This window comes from Melanotaenia boesemani, chromosome 13, assembly GCF_017639745.1.
Source record: "Melanotaenia boesemani isolate fMelBoe1 chromosome 13, fMelBoe1.pri, whole genome shotgun sequence".
Taxonomy (NCBI): domain Eukaryota; kingdom Metazoa; phylum Chordata; class Actinopteri; order Atheriniformes; family Melanotaeniidae; genus Melanotaenia; species Melanotaenia boesemani.
The window spans coordinates 11627555-11644662 of NC_055694.1; positions in this window are offsets into that span (position 1 = coordinate 11627555).

The following is a 17108-nucleotide window of genomic DNA, read 5'->3' on the forward strand; positions in this document are numbered from 1 at the left end:
TTTTGTCAAATACAGAATAATCCTAATTTGTCATTTCTAATGTGAGGTCATAAAGGGGTGAACAAAGTATAAAATGAAATAGCACATTCTGTTATTGTTTTATTTTGAATAAAGGAAAAATTAATCTCAATAAATTCTGATATTTTTCTTTCATATTTTTAGTCCAGATGAGGAGATGTAGTGTCAATTGTACTGTAGATTGAACCCCAAACAACCAAGAACTTTATTTAGCCACACCACCACCCATCCCAGCCAGCCAGAGCACCTGTAGATGCATTCACAAATAAGTGCCTGGATACTATTGCAGATAATGAAGAATAAATTATAAATGCTGCTGTTAAAGTGTTATGTTTTTTGTCCTTGTTGTTTGCATTGGTCTGGACCAATGGCCAAGGCTAAAATAATATAATTTAAATATGACTTTGCCATGAAAGGTCCTGCTTTCTGTTCACTATATTTATTTATACAATCACACACATTCTTCATATTCTTTTTCCTCCTCAATTATTGTACGCACAAAAATGACTGGAGGCTGGGATCGCCTCATGGTGGTGGGGCATGGCTGCTGTTGGGGCATGGGTTGGTGAGCATTGGCCCTGGGCTGGGTGACTGGGCTTTTCTGGGACGGTCTGGGCTCTGGTGCCCAGGGGTGGCCCCCTCTCTTGGGGGTAGAGGGGTCGATCAGTGCGAGGGGATCTGGGCTTGCCTGGGTATGTGCCATGGGGTGGGTTGGTGCCTGGGTTGGGGGGTTCAGGGGATCGTAGTGGTAGGTGCTGGGGGGCATGCCATGTAGTGCATGGTGGATGGGGCTGGTCATGTGGCCTTGCTCCCAGCACAGTATGGTTACAGCCCCTCAATTTTAATTGCAAAAAACACACACATCACAAACACTCGTCAGCAGGCGTTCTCAGGGCTCTAAGCTCTGGCCGTTTGGGATGGCTGCTCCCCGGTGGGGTTGGCAGCTGCCGATCTTGGCCCGCCGAGGCCTGTGCCATTTAGGTATAGCTGGTCCAAACAAGTAAATAGCTTACTATAGTACCAGAATTATGTACAATATATTACTTTATCTGTGGTTGTAAAATAATGAAGGAAACAAATAAAAAAAGGTCTTCCTACCCAACTCTCTGTTATGCATTGGCAGTAAAAGTCCAATGCAGGATATATTAGACTGGACAGACCTCCATCATGTGTTAGAAGTGCAAAGTGATGCTTTGTATTGTCACTGGTCAAAATTCTCACAACTATTTCCACAGCTTCCCATGCCTATAGGACAGGGATCTCCAACTCCGGTCCTCGTGAGGTACTGTCCTGCAGGTTTTGGATTCTACCCTGATGCAACACACCTGACTCAAATCACTGGGTCATTAACAGGCTTGTGCAGAGGTGCGTTGTAGTAGGAGACATCTAAAACCTGCAGGACAGTAGCTCACAAGGACCGGAGTTGGAGACCCCTGCTATTGGATATCAATAATGTAACCCTAGAGAAAAGATGTTTGCTGAAATACAGGAGTAAGACATTTTATTTATTCAAAAGTATTTGTTTCCAGTGTTTAATACGTGTGCATAACTGGTATTTAGTTTTTTCTCCACTTTTTAAAAATTTGAATGCAAAACACTAAAGCGGTTAGCTAATAACTTACTTATAATATGTTTTAAAAGCTTACACAATAAATATTTGAAAAATTTTAAAATGTTAAATTTGTACCCTGTGGTTAACATATCCTGGGAGATACAAACTGTAGAAGGAAAACTAAGGGTTATATGTATATATATATATATATATATATATATATATATATATACATATATAATACAAAACAAAATAAAAAAGATGAAATTGTGTTATTTTAGCCTAGAACATTAGAAAATAGCAATTAATTATTTTTCCAAAAATTTTTCATATGCTTGTCCAATTAAGGGCTAGAAAGTACAACCATAACACAGGCTCTTGATGAGGTTCTTTTGTCTAGTTCCACCAATTTTGACTCATCCATAAACTTTATGTTCATCACATTAGGTTGCTGGAGGAAATTCAGAACTCACCAGTAAAACATGCAAATCTCCAAATGGTGCAAGGTGACCAGCATATTCAAATCTAAACCTTTTAACATGTGGCAGTGGTACTACCCACTATTGCATTGTCATCCTATTAAATTACATACCAAATGTGTGTTTTTTAGTTAGCTGTTTGAATAAAATATTTAAAAGGCAGTGGTTGAAACTATAAAGTTAATACAGTATGTTTATATAACTAATAGGATGTGCTTATTTTAGTGTGGTGTGACTGGCTAGTGCAGATTAAGTGTTGTGTTCTTGAGCAGTAACAGCTTGCTATATTTCCCAACAGATCTTGTGTCATTGGGGGCAGGTAACAAACGCCTTATATCATACACGTGATATAACAATGACTGTCTTGTGCTCAGAAATGGAGAGAAAAAAAAACTAAGATAAATGGACTTTTTGGCCATCACTGGGTCACTTAAGAATGACAGAATGGCTTCTGTTTGAATATGTTGTCTGAAACAGCATTGCTATGACAATCCACTCTGGCTAAAATGAAAAAAACTGCCACCTGAGTACATTGTCCTCTGGCAAAAATGGTTTTGTTGATTTGCCACTATGAGAGAGTTACAGTTCAGATTTATAGAAACATAACTTAAACAATTCTTCCTTATGAAACAAATATACTGGGGATGAATGAGCTGAATAAGAATGAGGTGGAAAATGTTAGCCTTGTGCTTTAATGCACAGTGGAAGAGGTTTGTGCTTAGCCTGACACAATACAGGACCTTGTAAAAGCAGCTGTATCTAACTGAGAGTGATAGATGGCATGACAACCACATAAAACTGTGCTTGACATTTACATTGAAGACTTGAAAATATCAGCTGAAATGTGAATGCATTACTCATCCCTCTGAATTGCTTAATATTAATGGAGTGATGTCTCTCTGTAAAATACGGTTAGCTTCAGATCTTTGACATACAACAACTTTTGTCAAGTAAATGTCTTAGAAAAATGTCAGATAACCTAAAATTATAGCAAACTTTTATTTATGACTAGAAAAAATACTGCAAAAGAGGCAAATGTAAAAACATGTTACATGTTTAAAAAATACCTTGGCCTTTATCTTTTATCATTGTTATTCACAATTTAATTAGTATCAACTGTACCTACAATAGCACAATCATATATTGCTATTACTTCCACCTTTATCTGGCCTCAGAATGATCTATTAGTTATTAGTCCAAGTGCTCACACCTCACATGCGACTTCTCTTTCTTTAACTTGGTGTGGTCTGTCATATTTTTACCCACAGCAGATTTTCTTGCCTCCCTCGAGAACCACCACCTCTGATGCCATCATGAAAGCACTTAGCAGAGGGGGAGCTTCATCCTTCCATACTCTCTTTCAGTCACTGAGGAATGACTCAGTAGCTTGAGGGGACTGCAAGCAGGTCACATGGGTTTTATCTCCCCCATCAGTGTATGGTGTCAGGGATGACAAAGCTGTCAGACCCCCAACCTTAAAGGCTTTCCTTTTGAAGGATTGTAACTGAAAGTGAGTTTGTTGGTATCAGTGTCCATTCCAGCAGACATGCATGTTTCACATACTGTATGCATTTATGTAGTACAGTTGGATACATCCCCAGGTATGATTTAGCTCCACAGTGAGAGAATCATTTACACTTGAATGACCCATTGTGTGACAATGTGGCAGAGGATATGAGGTCAACGGAGAAGGAAGATAACGAGAATGACAGTGATGCTTTGTCTCTATTAGTGTAGGTGTCATCCTGCGTGCCCTTTGATTTGATCACACAAGTTCTTTAGCTTGAAAAGCAGGGCTATCATGCTTCACCGTCACTATGAGAAAAAGGCCTAACATCAAAACAGACGCACCTATCAAAGAAAGCAACAACATAATTTAAAAAATAGAGGTGTGCTGTTTTCAATTTGAGAAACTTTGAGGGAAAAAGGAAGTTTCATCAGATCTTCTTTTTACAGTTTTACTGACTGTATTTCTCTATTTCTTTTTCTTTTGTAGACATGAGTAAAGAAAAAAGAGTTTGTGGTTGTGGCAACAGGCCACTTTGAGAGATTGTCAATAATAAATAGCAGGAGAGCTGCAGAGGCTGAAGTTTCAGTGCAGTGACTGTGCTACTCTGCTGTCCCTATGAGTAAAATGTAAAACAAAAAACTGTTCAGACACACACCCCATTCATTTGGCATATCCAAGTTTTTCCCTACTATTATATTTTGGTAGTACAAGTCTTCAGTGATAACACATGCAGGTTAGAATTCTTGTAGTGAGAATACAGTTATGTCACCAGGGGCCCATCCCAATGTTAGGTATTATTTCATTTTGCTTGACCTAAAAATTTTCCTCACTTTCCATTTTGAGGACCTTCATAAAGACATTATTTCTGCTGTGAGGAGTGAAGATGGATTCTTGTTTAAGAAGAAATAAATAACCCAGGTACTTTTGAAGACTTCTGTTTTCTGAAGCTTCTCACCTCACATTATGGGCTAAATTGTTTTAAAAGCACTGGAGAAATCAACGGTAGGATCCCCCCTCCACTGCCTGCTTTATCCAGATAAGAAACAACAGAAGATGGTATCTTCATCAACAACCTCCAGAAACAAAACTGTATTTATGTATTTGTTCATTTATTTATTCTCATTCATATATATGCTGCAACAATATAATTACCCTTTGACATCTCATAAAATACTTTTCAGTTTAATAAAAACTGGAATAATTTTCTAAAAAAAGAACAATACTGAATGATACAAAATCATATACAACTTGTAGTATCAGAAATATAATCATGTTACTTTCAAAATGGCCAAACAGTTTGAACAGCGTTAGATGCTAAAATCATTAGCATAGCTAAGTTTGTGTAGGTTTCTGAAAAATGAAGACTTCAAACCCTTGTCATCCACATGTGTCCCAGTCAGAACACTGGTGTCTCTAAATAAGCTGAATCCACTTTTGCTATAGAATAACATGTTTGTGCCATCACTGCCATAAACAGAACATGTTGGGTCTGCTATTTGCAATAAGTTTGCAATTTTGGTTTGGAACAAAGAGGGAGATCTATTGGCTGATAGCAGGTTGACATCACCTTTCCCCGTCTACTCAGAATAAATACCTGTCATCTCATATTTAAAAAGACTAATTTTACAAAAGAAATATTCTAAAAAGTGAAATTCAAGAATGGGGAGCCATTTTTTCAGTTTAAGTATGACAAATGAAAAAAAAAAAACAAAGCAAAACAAAACAAAGAAAAACAAGAATTACTGCCTGTTGTCGCTGTTATACTGAGCTTTAGATCCACAAACACAGACAACAGAAATCCCTTGCTTAAACAGACACTATTCAGCTGAGACCAAATACAATTCACACTATTCAAAGGGTGAAAGACCTGCCATCTTCTTTCCAGAAGAGACAGAAAACACAACATACATGAGTACCAACATGAAAAACACACATTCCCTCTGGGTAAAAACACATTTTGCATGAGATGCATGCTGTGCTCACTTTTGTTAGACTCTGCTTTCTATAGATGAACCACACATCTAAACAAAATATCATCATTTCCAATTGGTGCTATTTTCTGCCACCAAAGTGTGAATATTTACAAGCCACACTTGGACTGTGATGAAGTGATGAGGTCCCTGTGTCCCTTTTCCAATTACCATACCTGCATATAGCTTATCAGTCTTTTTTCTCTACACAACAACCACTTTATTAAACAATTAGCAAAACTGTCTTATTACATTCACTAGTTACAGAAAATATCTCTTGTAAGTATTGTCCTAATAGACTGCATTTATTTGGTATTGTCCAAATTTGTATGTGGAATGTATTGCAAAAAGATGGTAAACTAGAAAAGTATAGAGGTAATGTAACACATTTTATGAATTAAGCCTTCATACTTTTCATGCTTAAGTTAAGCTCATCTGCATAAGAAAAAGTACTGTTTTTGCAGTATTTCATGTTATTTTTCTTGCCATTAAAGATCTTGTCTGATTTAACGTGCCTAAGGGGTTAACATTCTTTGATAACTACTCATGCTTAAGACCACTAAGAGGTTTTAGGAGATGAGCCATTGATTCCCTGGTGGCTCAATGCACAACTGCACATCCACAATATGGGAGGAGGAGAGTCATACAGCAAAATAATCCACTTTCATGGACCAGAAAAAGCATTGGGATCAAAACGTACATTTCAAAAAGATTTGTGTAGAATTAGAAGGCTGCTTTTGCTAAAACATAGTGTGCACAGCACATTGCTGCAAGTGAGAACATTGCAGTAACAGCAAAAAAAACAAAACAAAACAAAAAACAACAACAAAACAACAACAACAACAAAAAAAACAACCAGTATGCTAAAATATGCTTTCAGCTGCTTTCCTGCAGAATTATGTCTTTCAACCATCAGCCTGAGCACTTCCATCTTCTCCACGAACTCAACTGCACTCTAAAACGCCTGACTGATAAACAACTCGCCTTCAGAAACATTTCTTGTTATAATGTCATGGAGGAGAAGCTGTTATCGGGGAGAAATCATGTTTTTTTTTTTTAACTCCCTGGATACTGAGGGTGTCTTTTTTTTTTCCTTGAAAAAAAAATCACTGAAAAGACAAACATGCATGTGCTCCAACATACAGATGGCCAAACTGCTCAGCAGGAGCCCATTGTGTTGTTGGCTGATTTTTTTTGTGATATGTCATGTAAGAAATTAAAAAAGGACTTAATAACAAGCCAAAAAATATATTTATTTTAACTTTATTTTTTAGCAGAGGATGATTTTAAATGAAAAATTAAAACATGAAGAACGCACATGTATGCAGTGAGAAATAAACAGCTTTGTATTTTGTAAAGAATAACTTTTACAACAATACATTATATGAACTGCGTTCACATATCAGTGTGTCATTAGCAATGACATCAACTATCTGAGCCAAATCCTGTGCCATTTGCCTTGTAATCCATGGGTGGCAGTAATTATCTATGACGTGTAATGGCAGCATGTGGAATAGATGAGATGGCCAGTATACAATGTAATACGATATAATTGTAATATGTCTATTATAATTCCTCTTTATAATTTCCCTCAAGGGATTAATAAAGTATTTTTTCATTATCCTTCATCACATTTATAAGATCCCACCACAACAAGAAACCTGCAAGAGGCTATTTGCTGTTTGCAAGCCTCTCTCTGTTAGCTCTGTCTGTAAGTGCAATATTAGATCTGATGAAAAAAACAAAGTTACAGAGGCTCAATTTTTAACCATAAATGAACAAATTAGTCCAACAAACTGCAGAACTGCACAAGCATAACAATAAACCTTTATCTGATGATGAATAAGTCTTCTGTGCAGCAACGTGCCACAATGGAGAGTATCACATCTGTGGATCAGATTGCTTATTTTATCATACAGGCATTTACTTGTTAGTGAGGGCAATAAATCACCCCTGATTGGGTCTCTTGTAGGAAATGAGCTCAGAGACTGCAACCCAATGCCATCTAATCCACCCATGGTATGTTGCAAAGTAGAGAAAGTGGCAACATTTGAATAATAAATGAAATAATGACGCTTTTCAACAGCACCTGTCAGTACTGATGAAAACCATATTTCCTACATTACACTGCAGGAAAAGAAGCTGTACATAAATGCAATGATATCTGGATAAAGATTTCAATATGAGCAGTTATGAAACAGGCATCATTTGCATTTCTATTTCTGTATACTTTCTGCCAAGGCAGAAACATCATAGATTAACAGCTTCAGTAGGATGTTATCTCAGCAAGCAGAAGGGGTAGGTTACCCTAACATTGTTATATTCATGGTAGAAAGGTCATATGATGGGAAAAGCTGAGTCCCATTCTCTGCCTAATAGGCTGCCTCATCATACCCCTTTTGTTACTGCGTGCTATTTTTAGAAGAATGGAGAAAGCAGTGATTCATATATGCAGGATCAATCATATTCTCTAATAACACCTGATTTAATAACCACTGACATTACAGATTGTAGACCATTCTGCTATTCCTAACTGGGAAAGAGCATCAAAATTAACAAATTGTCAACATAGACAAGGGATACAATCTCCTTCTTGTCACTAACAACTGCAAAGTCTGTCTATATGGAATTTGAGAAACTAGTTTCTAAAAAAAAGGTTGGGCACGTTAATGCGTTATTATCTGTTAACGCATTAATTGATTAACGTCATAATTTTTTTTTTTTTTTTCAAACTTTTTGCTTGCTGGCCACATGCAGAGGCTTGCAATCCCTCTTCCTCCATGTCTAGTCCTGCTGTAGCGTTGTATCTGATGTACACAGGAACGAGCAGGTTTAAAATGAAATTAAAATTAAATTTAAAGTGAGAGACAATTTCTGTCTGCCACTAAAGAAAGAAGGAAAAAGAACTGACATTTCTCTTTGTCCATCAAAACCCATGCAAATGGGCAGACAATTGTGATTTTTGGATGGGAAACTGCTCTCAAAAGACAATGAGTAATGCATAATTTTTTTTCTTTTCTTTTTTTTTTTTTAAACTAAATGCTATTTTATCCTGGTGGTTATAAGTTTTGGGGCAAGAGAGCAAAGGTAAGACATTTTATGACTATGTTTTACAAACGTGAAGCATAAATGGGGCCTTCTTTTGCCTCTGATTTAGCAACTCTTGGTCATGGTGAGATGAAACTTTTACAGACCTGACGTTACACCAGTGAAACCAGATGTTAACCCCTTAACTCCCAGTAGTGGAGGGGGCAGGCGCAAGAGATTAAACAGTCAAGCTAAGAATGCAAAGTTAGAGAATTCATAGACAAGAAATCTGGATAATGAACAACTAAAGGTGCATTGATTGAAGTTATTGTGCATATTGTCATAAGTATCTGATTTTATGTTATGCTGTTTAAAAACTGTTAGAAAACTGCTGCTGTTTATGTGTTTAGTGCTGGGATCTGCAACCTTGACAATCCAAAGAGCTATTTTCCCCTCTGCCAACTAAATAAAACTTGTTTAATAATACAAAAGTTATGAAACCTTTTGAAAAAAGACAACTTATAATTTATATAATAGTAATAAATTAAAAAATTTGTTGTCATTTTTGAAGAACCGCATTTTTATTTCTACTTTTAGGTTTTAAAATAAAGGCAAAACTTTTGCAGTAGACGGACTTTCTTCTATGGGATGTAGTTATTTGTGAAAACTTGTGTTTAAAAAACAGAAAAGAAAAAAGATAAAAAACAAAACAAAACAAAAAAGAACAGTACTGGTACTTTTATTGTCATTATATTTTGGAAATTGGAAATTCGATGCAATTATTCCATTAAACATGACTAACTTAACTGACTTAAACCTGCATTTGTTATTATATCTATATTAAAAACATTAGTTAGTTCTTTGACATTTATTAAGAGACATCTCCAGAGAGCCAACTTGCAACTCCAGATTTTGCAGACCCCTGATTTAGTGTTTGTAGACCAAAATTTACTGCATTTTCTTCATATAGCAGTAGGCCTTCTTTTAAAGGAAAAGGACATTTAATGCATAACAACGCGATTAATCACATTTCATGTGATTAATAGCAATTAAAAATTTTAATTGTTGCCCGACACTAAAATCAACATAATATCACACACTGTCCAAAAGTTTGGACACATATACTTAATCAGAATAAATTTGTTGAAGTGTCTAAATTTTTGAATGGCACTATACACATTAAGTAAATGAATGCAAAAGAATGACTTATGAGGAGATACAGTACATCAGCATTTGTCCCAGTTTGTGCAGTTTCACAGAAACTTCTTTTCTTTTGCCTGAAAGGTTATCCTATAACACTTGATGGGATCCACCAACATAAATGCAAAAAATAAATCTTCAGAAATATGTTTTAGAATCCAGTAAAAATAAAAACTATTATTTCTTATGATAAATTTAACCATTTACAGGAGGACCGTGTCTTCTTTTGTGGAGTCCACCATGTTGGCCTGCTGAGTTTCTGCAGCAGCCCAGCATGGACAAACAAAACACTGGACTATTTGAGTTTTTGTGTGTTGTGTAAAAGCTACAAAACACACATCTTTTTTTCTCTAAAATGCTTTGAAGGGATGGATGAGACAACCATGTTATGTCTTATTTTCCCTTCATATTTTTCTCCATATTTATCTTTCAATGACACTTTCCAGGAGTTCTGAATTGGTCTTGCTAATGAATGAATGAATGAATGAATAAATAGATAAATAAATAAATAAAAAGATTGTGAAGGGCAGGAATCACAAGGGCACATAGTACATAAATATTTTGGCTGCTTTCCCACTGTCAACCAAGTTGCTTCCAATATAATTCCAAGCATACAAAGAAAAATTATACTTATTTTCCACCTAGATAGTGGTAGTTTAAACTTCAATGAACTTGTGGCTGTCATAACTGCTCTGAACCAATGCATGTAAGACTCTCGGGCTTTGTTTTCGAGTCTCACGTTAAGTCCTATTATTAAGGCAGCCTTTGTTGTGTTCTTATGGCAAATACTTTGAACTGTTTTTGATCCTGTCAATATCAACTACTCTTTCTTTTTTCATTTTTTACATATATAAACCTTCTTTTTGATGTTGCAGGCTGTTAAAAGCCCGGATTAGGTCATAACAATGCACAGATCAAGCCTGTGTTACTGGCCAGAGTTTATATGGTGGATGTCTGGAATAGCAAACTGGGCAGAATGGTACTCTGTAAGACCATGACCTCAGCAGACATAAGCACACTGTTAGGTCATGATGCACTATAGCAGACACTGTGTGTCGCCTAGATGAGCAAAAATCTTTGGTGAAGTGTTTTTTCAGCAGCTTTGTACACATGCAACAAACAGATCTTAAAATGCAGAGAATAAACTATGTGACAACAGCGTCACAAGAACTGTAACAGAGGGTGATGGTGAGCCATACTTAATCATGCTGTGTATGCATCCCAACACTTGAGCTACTAAGTACTGGATATTAACATTTGGGTTATTTAGATCAACTATGAGCTTTGCAGGGATTAGTTATGGGCATATCATATTTTTGGCAACATCATTTAAAAGGAATTATCTAATATGGAGTGCGTCATTAGGAGTGCGAGTAGGATAAGACAGCAAAAGCACAAGATGTGCATTAATGTGTGAGAAAACAGCAATCATACATACTGTATGTGGAGTTTACCTTTCACGTATTGTGTGTAAAAAAGAGGATTGCACATTGTAATCATGGTTATTAATGATCATGATCATGATCAAGTATATAAAAGGCTGTGCAACTACCATTCCTGAATACTGAAACTTTTCCATATTACACATGTGTATGTGCACAAAGACAGACACATGCACAGAGACAATAAATATTCATCTGATATGATTTTAATCAGCCATCATTTAGATGCACTAGGAGCTTAGTTGGCTTTTGAAAGCTGGCAAAGAGCAATTAAAAATGAAAGCTACATCCACCGTTGTTGAAAATAGGTAACATCTTCAAAGGAAGGGAAAATGATATGTACGTATATGCATGTGCATACATGGTAAAACTGGGTGACATTCTGTTTTGTGGTTAATGCAGGATTAACACTTCCTTTTCTGTTCACATATTTTCATCCAAGCAATATACGGATTGGTTATGCAAAGGTAAACATCCTGGTTTTCCTGCCTTATCTTTTATCATGTTTGATTTGTGCCTCTGGCTGTGCCCTCTGTCATGCTGGAGGAATTAATAATTTAGAAGCCCTTGAGTAAAAGAAGACGTGATCACTTATAGCCTGAAAATGGTTTTATATTTGTACTTTATATCGCAGAGAAAAGATGCTCCTCTCAGCTAGTAGGAAACAAAACAGCAGGCATGTATTGCTGAGATGTTGCAAAAGAATAATGCACAAGGTAAGAAATACCAGTATATGTATGATTTATTAGCAACTAAAATACAGGGCAGGAGGTCGCTCAGAAGGAGCATAAACAAAAGCAGCAGCTATGTGTAATGCAAGCAAACTATAACATGTCAAAGCAATAATGACCAGAAAAATGTGGACTTGTCAGATTATATATGTAAAAAAATGAACAGATTGGAAAAAAATTTAAACTAATGAGAGTGTTTTCTATATTCATGACTCATCTCAATACCCCCAAAAACCTAGGTAACATCTTTTAAAAACTTATTGTGTGATTATGTGAAGCGACTATTATGTGATCAATTATCTGATAATTTTAATAAAGTCCTTTTTGCTGTTTTCCCAATTACAATGTATCCTACTGTGTTGTAAACTTGAAAAACAATTCACACAAGTCACACACACTTCGAATTGCTAAACTCACATCATATTTTTGCAAAAAAATGTGACCAGAACTCACTCGGATCATGTCTATTTTACGTCCATCAGTTGGTTATGTGTACAAAACTGTTTTATTCCCACTTTGTAGCAGTAGAATTCCCTGCTGGCCAGATGCTATGCCGATTGTAATACAATAATGAGGCTGTCTGGTCCTGCTGCTTTTGCAGGGAGCTCTGTCTAACCAGCACACTTCAATCAACTCTCAGACTGTAGTTGCTCAAATATAGCTGTCAGACTTTCCAAACTTCAGATATATTTTGCCATGTCTCATAACAGTGAGCTGGCATATAAAAAAAAAAACAATAAATAAATAAAAATGTGAAGCTGGATTTGATTATTTTGACAGTTACTTTGGGAAGTAAAACACTTAATTTTCACACATCTACAGGAAAATGCAACTTCAAGATGTTTGATCCACAAATAAAGGTACTCTCATGGCATGTCTTCTCTACAAAAAATGATCCAGGTTACCAAACAGATTGGGGGTAAAGCCTTTCTAGTCTATTCCCAGTAAAACTCAATCCATCATCCTCTGCTGTGTCTATGAGCTTGTCTTAGTCCCCTCCCTCTCATTAACAGGGACATGTTAGAAACTCTATACTCCACTCCCTCTAAATTGGAAACACAGTTGACAAATTTGGGGCGGCAGCTTCACTGATCCATATCCTGGTTAAATGTTTTCATCTTCGCCCACTCTCCACTAATCATGCCAGATTATGAGCCCAATGATTAATGTCTTCAAAACTTACAAGCATGTTGGCTCACCAAAACTAATCTGATGTTGAAAATTGGAATAAATAGTCGAAAGCTTGTTTGAAAATTGCGCATGCATAAGAGTTTCATAAGATGTTATGTTTGTTATAGTGTATTATACACATTCATATATAACAACTTAACATTGCTTTGTTGGAAGTATACTTCTGCCAGGAAAGGTTTTGTCAGTTTTGAATGGCATATATGTAATATTTTGTTAGATGCTTCGGTGAACCCATAGACTCTAGTATTTGCAAAATAATTGCTTTCCACCAGTTTCGTGAAATGCCATGTTTTTATCATGTGAAAATGTTGGTGAAAGTACTGCTGTTGCCAGTGGAGACAGACTATCAATAAACTGACACAGATTTCTTTCCCATTATCATCAGGATATTGAAGACAGGTCTGTATGCTGCATGACTGAAAAGGAACAAGTAGTTAGTCCAGCAAAATGAAAAATGTTTTAGGATCAGAGTTTCCACCACAAAGTCTATCTGTTCTGTAATCTTACATATTAGAACAAATGCTGTACCACGTCGCGACATATAACTGTTGCATTGGTTTACATCATAAAATGAAGCAGTTTTACAATGAATATTTGAGCATATATTTTCTGTCTCAAAGCCATTTTTTTTACTATTGCACATAACCCCCCAAAAACTGAAACTGTAAAATTAGTTCAGAAACACTTGTAAGGACGAGTAAATACATGACACTGGTGTTACAATGCAGACTCATGCCAGAAGACTGAGTCAAGCTCATTTGTCATGTGTCTTAAAGTCATCTGACCCAGTGCTGTCAAAAAAAATCTTTACCTATCAACTCTGCTGTCAGTCACAGTTAGCTAGGTTTAGGCATAAAAACATCCATGGTTAGGTTTAGGGATAAAAACACATGGACTAGTTTAAATATTGATAATTACTTTAATTCATGGTTGGCATCACTCCACATGACGGCTGTCTTATAGTAAAATGTAGGCATAGTAAAACATTATCTTATGACAGTTTTTTGGCTATTTTGCCTTCAACTAATGGACAATGAATAATAGGTTTATTCTCACAAGATCTGAATTGCAATGGAATCCTATCTAGCTTCTTTCTTTCTTTCTTTCTTTCTTTCTTTCTTTCTTTCTTTCTTTCTTTCTTTCTTTCTTTCTTTCTTTCTTTCTTTCTTTCTTTCTTTCTTTCTTTCTTCTTTTTACAAAAATGTATTACTTGTATAAATACCCCCATAGCATTTAGGACATATTTAACAAATTTTCTCACTTCAGGCATCACATTCCTATGTGGGTACTATTCTTCAACCCCATTATGTTCACTATGGAAGCTCTCTGGCTATGATTGTAAATGTACTTCAGAAGATTTTCATACGTCCCACACAATAAATCACTATTTACAAACACAAAAATTACATAAAATCTCCCAGATAGATAGATAGATAGATAGATAGATAGATAGATAGATAGACAATGCAAGACAATGAAGGCTTTTCTCAAAGAAAATGTTTTATTTGTGTTTGTGGCATACATTCAGACATAAAACTTTTTATAGACTGGCAGTAAATTTGGATCTTTTTGCACAAACTAACTGATTTAGGCCGATTATGCATAAATCCATGTCTCCAAGCGTGATTGACTTTGATCCTTGTTTGACCACCATAACGCACCACTTAGACACATTCATGATGCCAATCAGAAAAAAAATGTCTTTTACTGGAGCTTTAATAACAAAAAAGAAAAAAACAACAGCTGTACATGCTTAACAAGAAACCCAAATCCAAGATGGAGTCAAGCCTGACCCAGGTGTTTATCTTACGAGTTCTGGTTCACATCCCCGAAATCTGTGTAGCTCTTTTGCACATAAATGATGCAATATCATTGAAGGAGTTTAGAGAGGACTGATGAATATGTGTGGCTTTGAAGCGGTTGTTGTGTGATCGTGTGCAGATGAGAGCGTGGGAGGTGTCATGTGCGTGGATGTGTGTGTGTCTGAAAGTGTTTGCTGATGAGAGTGACATTTGTGCGCTCAGTGAGAGGTTTAACCACCAGCATCTGGGACTTCTTTCTCAAAACCCCTAAAACATCAAGCCAGTAGTGGTGAAAACCAGGATCAGCCTAACAGTTTAATCCTATTTTCTCCACATTGTCAGTTTATGTGTGTGTGTGTGTGTCGAACCGATGCCATTAGTCTCCACACACTCCACAGGATTTCAGCGCTCTGCACATGCACTGTGGCTTCATCACCTTAGCAACCAGTCGATTGAAAGATGATGAATCATGCCAAAGACTGCTAATTTCTTTGCAGTTGTCAAACATGAACAATGGGTGGTATGAAGTAGCCACAGAAATGTCACTGTAAAATGTGTTTGTGTGTTTCAACTTGAAGGACTACCATAAAGAGACAGAGTAAGAAAGAAAGGCAGACAAAATCAAGGCTAAGCACAGAAGATGGCAACAGAAAGCAGAGGGAGCAGATTAGTGCTAGTTAACAAACATGCTGTGATCTCATTTCTACTTACTCTTACTTAAAAAGCTTTTTATCTAACATGGTATCTTCAGAAATAATCAGAGGTTAACTGGTGTACATTTGGTTGCACAAAATGATTAATGGTTGTGCACAGATGTAAAAAGGGTCCAACCCCTGAGCCTCTCAGGTGAGAGAAGATGTTCATGAAGTGTGATTTGATTTCTAACTGGACTTGGGCAAAGAAAGCTGTAACAGCACCTCTGACCTCATCTTCTCTATACTTAAGATGTCTGAAAGGGCCTGGATGCTCTGAAAGGGCCTGGATAAATAGCAGTCTTTGTTGACACAAGGGAGGGTCTGAGAGAACCATTTAATCCACTGTAGTACCAGTGATTGTGTGAAAGACACTTTTATAGAACATGGACGTGCAACAGCTGCAGGATTCAGGAGAAGCACTGCCACATCATCCCAGACAATGTGAATAATGCATTAAAAAGACGCAGCTGGACAGTTGTAAATAGCTTGATATAGTGCTATTAATTCAGCAACAAGATGCAAATATTGCCTCAGTCGATTCCTGTGGAATCAGTAATAATGCAGAATCCATGCAGTATACTGAAGGCAAACAGCTCCCACTGCTGGTCAACAATATGGAAGCTTGTACTGCATCAGATATTTCATCAGTGCTGTATTTTACAAAGCTTCAGTTGGTTTTCCATCCTGTTTTCAGCTTTGAATTGCCAGAGGTTTTTCTAGTTTAGTTAGCAAAGTCTAAACTGTTTGCTACAGTTTGCAGCGTGTGTCATACCGTACCCAGTGGATCTCAAGGGGAAATTACTTAAAAGCAAATGAAAGCAGAAAATACCTCACAAACGTGATGCTAATTTGTATCTGTGTTTGTATTGTGTACTCATATATTATGTTTTACTGTTTTGTATAGCACCAATAGAAACTGTGAAAATAAATCATTTTTCTGTTAACTGTTGTTAGTTGCAGCAGCTGCTTTTCTCTGTTTATATTGTTATAAATTTAACACGTATAGCTTTTAGTCTTTTTGCTGAGCAAAGTAACAAATGTTGCCCTGGGCTCTTTTAACAGAATAGATTAAATCCTTTCAACTTAGATGTATCTAGATATATAAATGCCCCAGTTTCATAGGTTTAAAAACTTCCAAACTTGTGTGGCTACATATTTTCTATTTTTGCTGAAAGTGACCCAAATAACAACAAAGACCATTTTAAGCTCAGTATGTGACAGAGTTTTATTGTTTGGACACTGAAACTCCAAACGAATCTTGACATGTTGGACACCAGCTGATGTTATTTTTGCTCTTATGGGCCTGATGATGTATAACCCTGCAGTGTGAAATGCATGTGGGAGCTGGAGCTGTGGAATGTGCCATGTCCTGGTCACAGTGTTCCCTCTTCTCTACCGGTCACTCAGCAAGAGAGTTCCTGTGGGCAGAGTGAGAGAGCTTCACACTCTACCCACACGTTTGTCCTCTATAAACCACATTCATTTTCAACA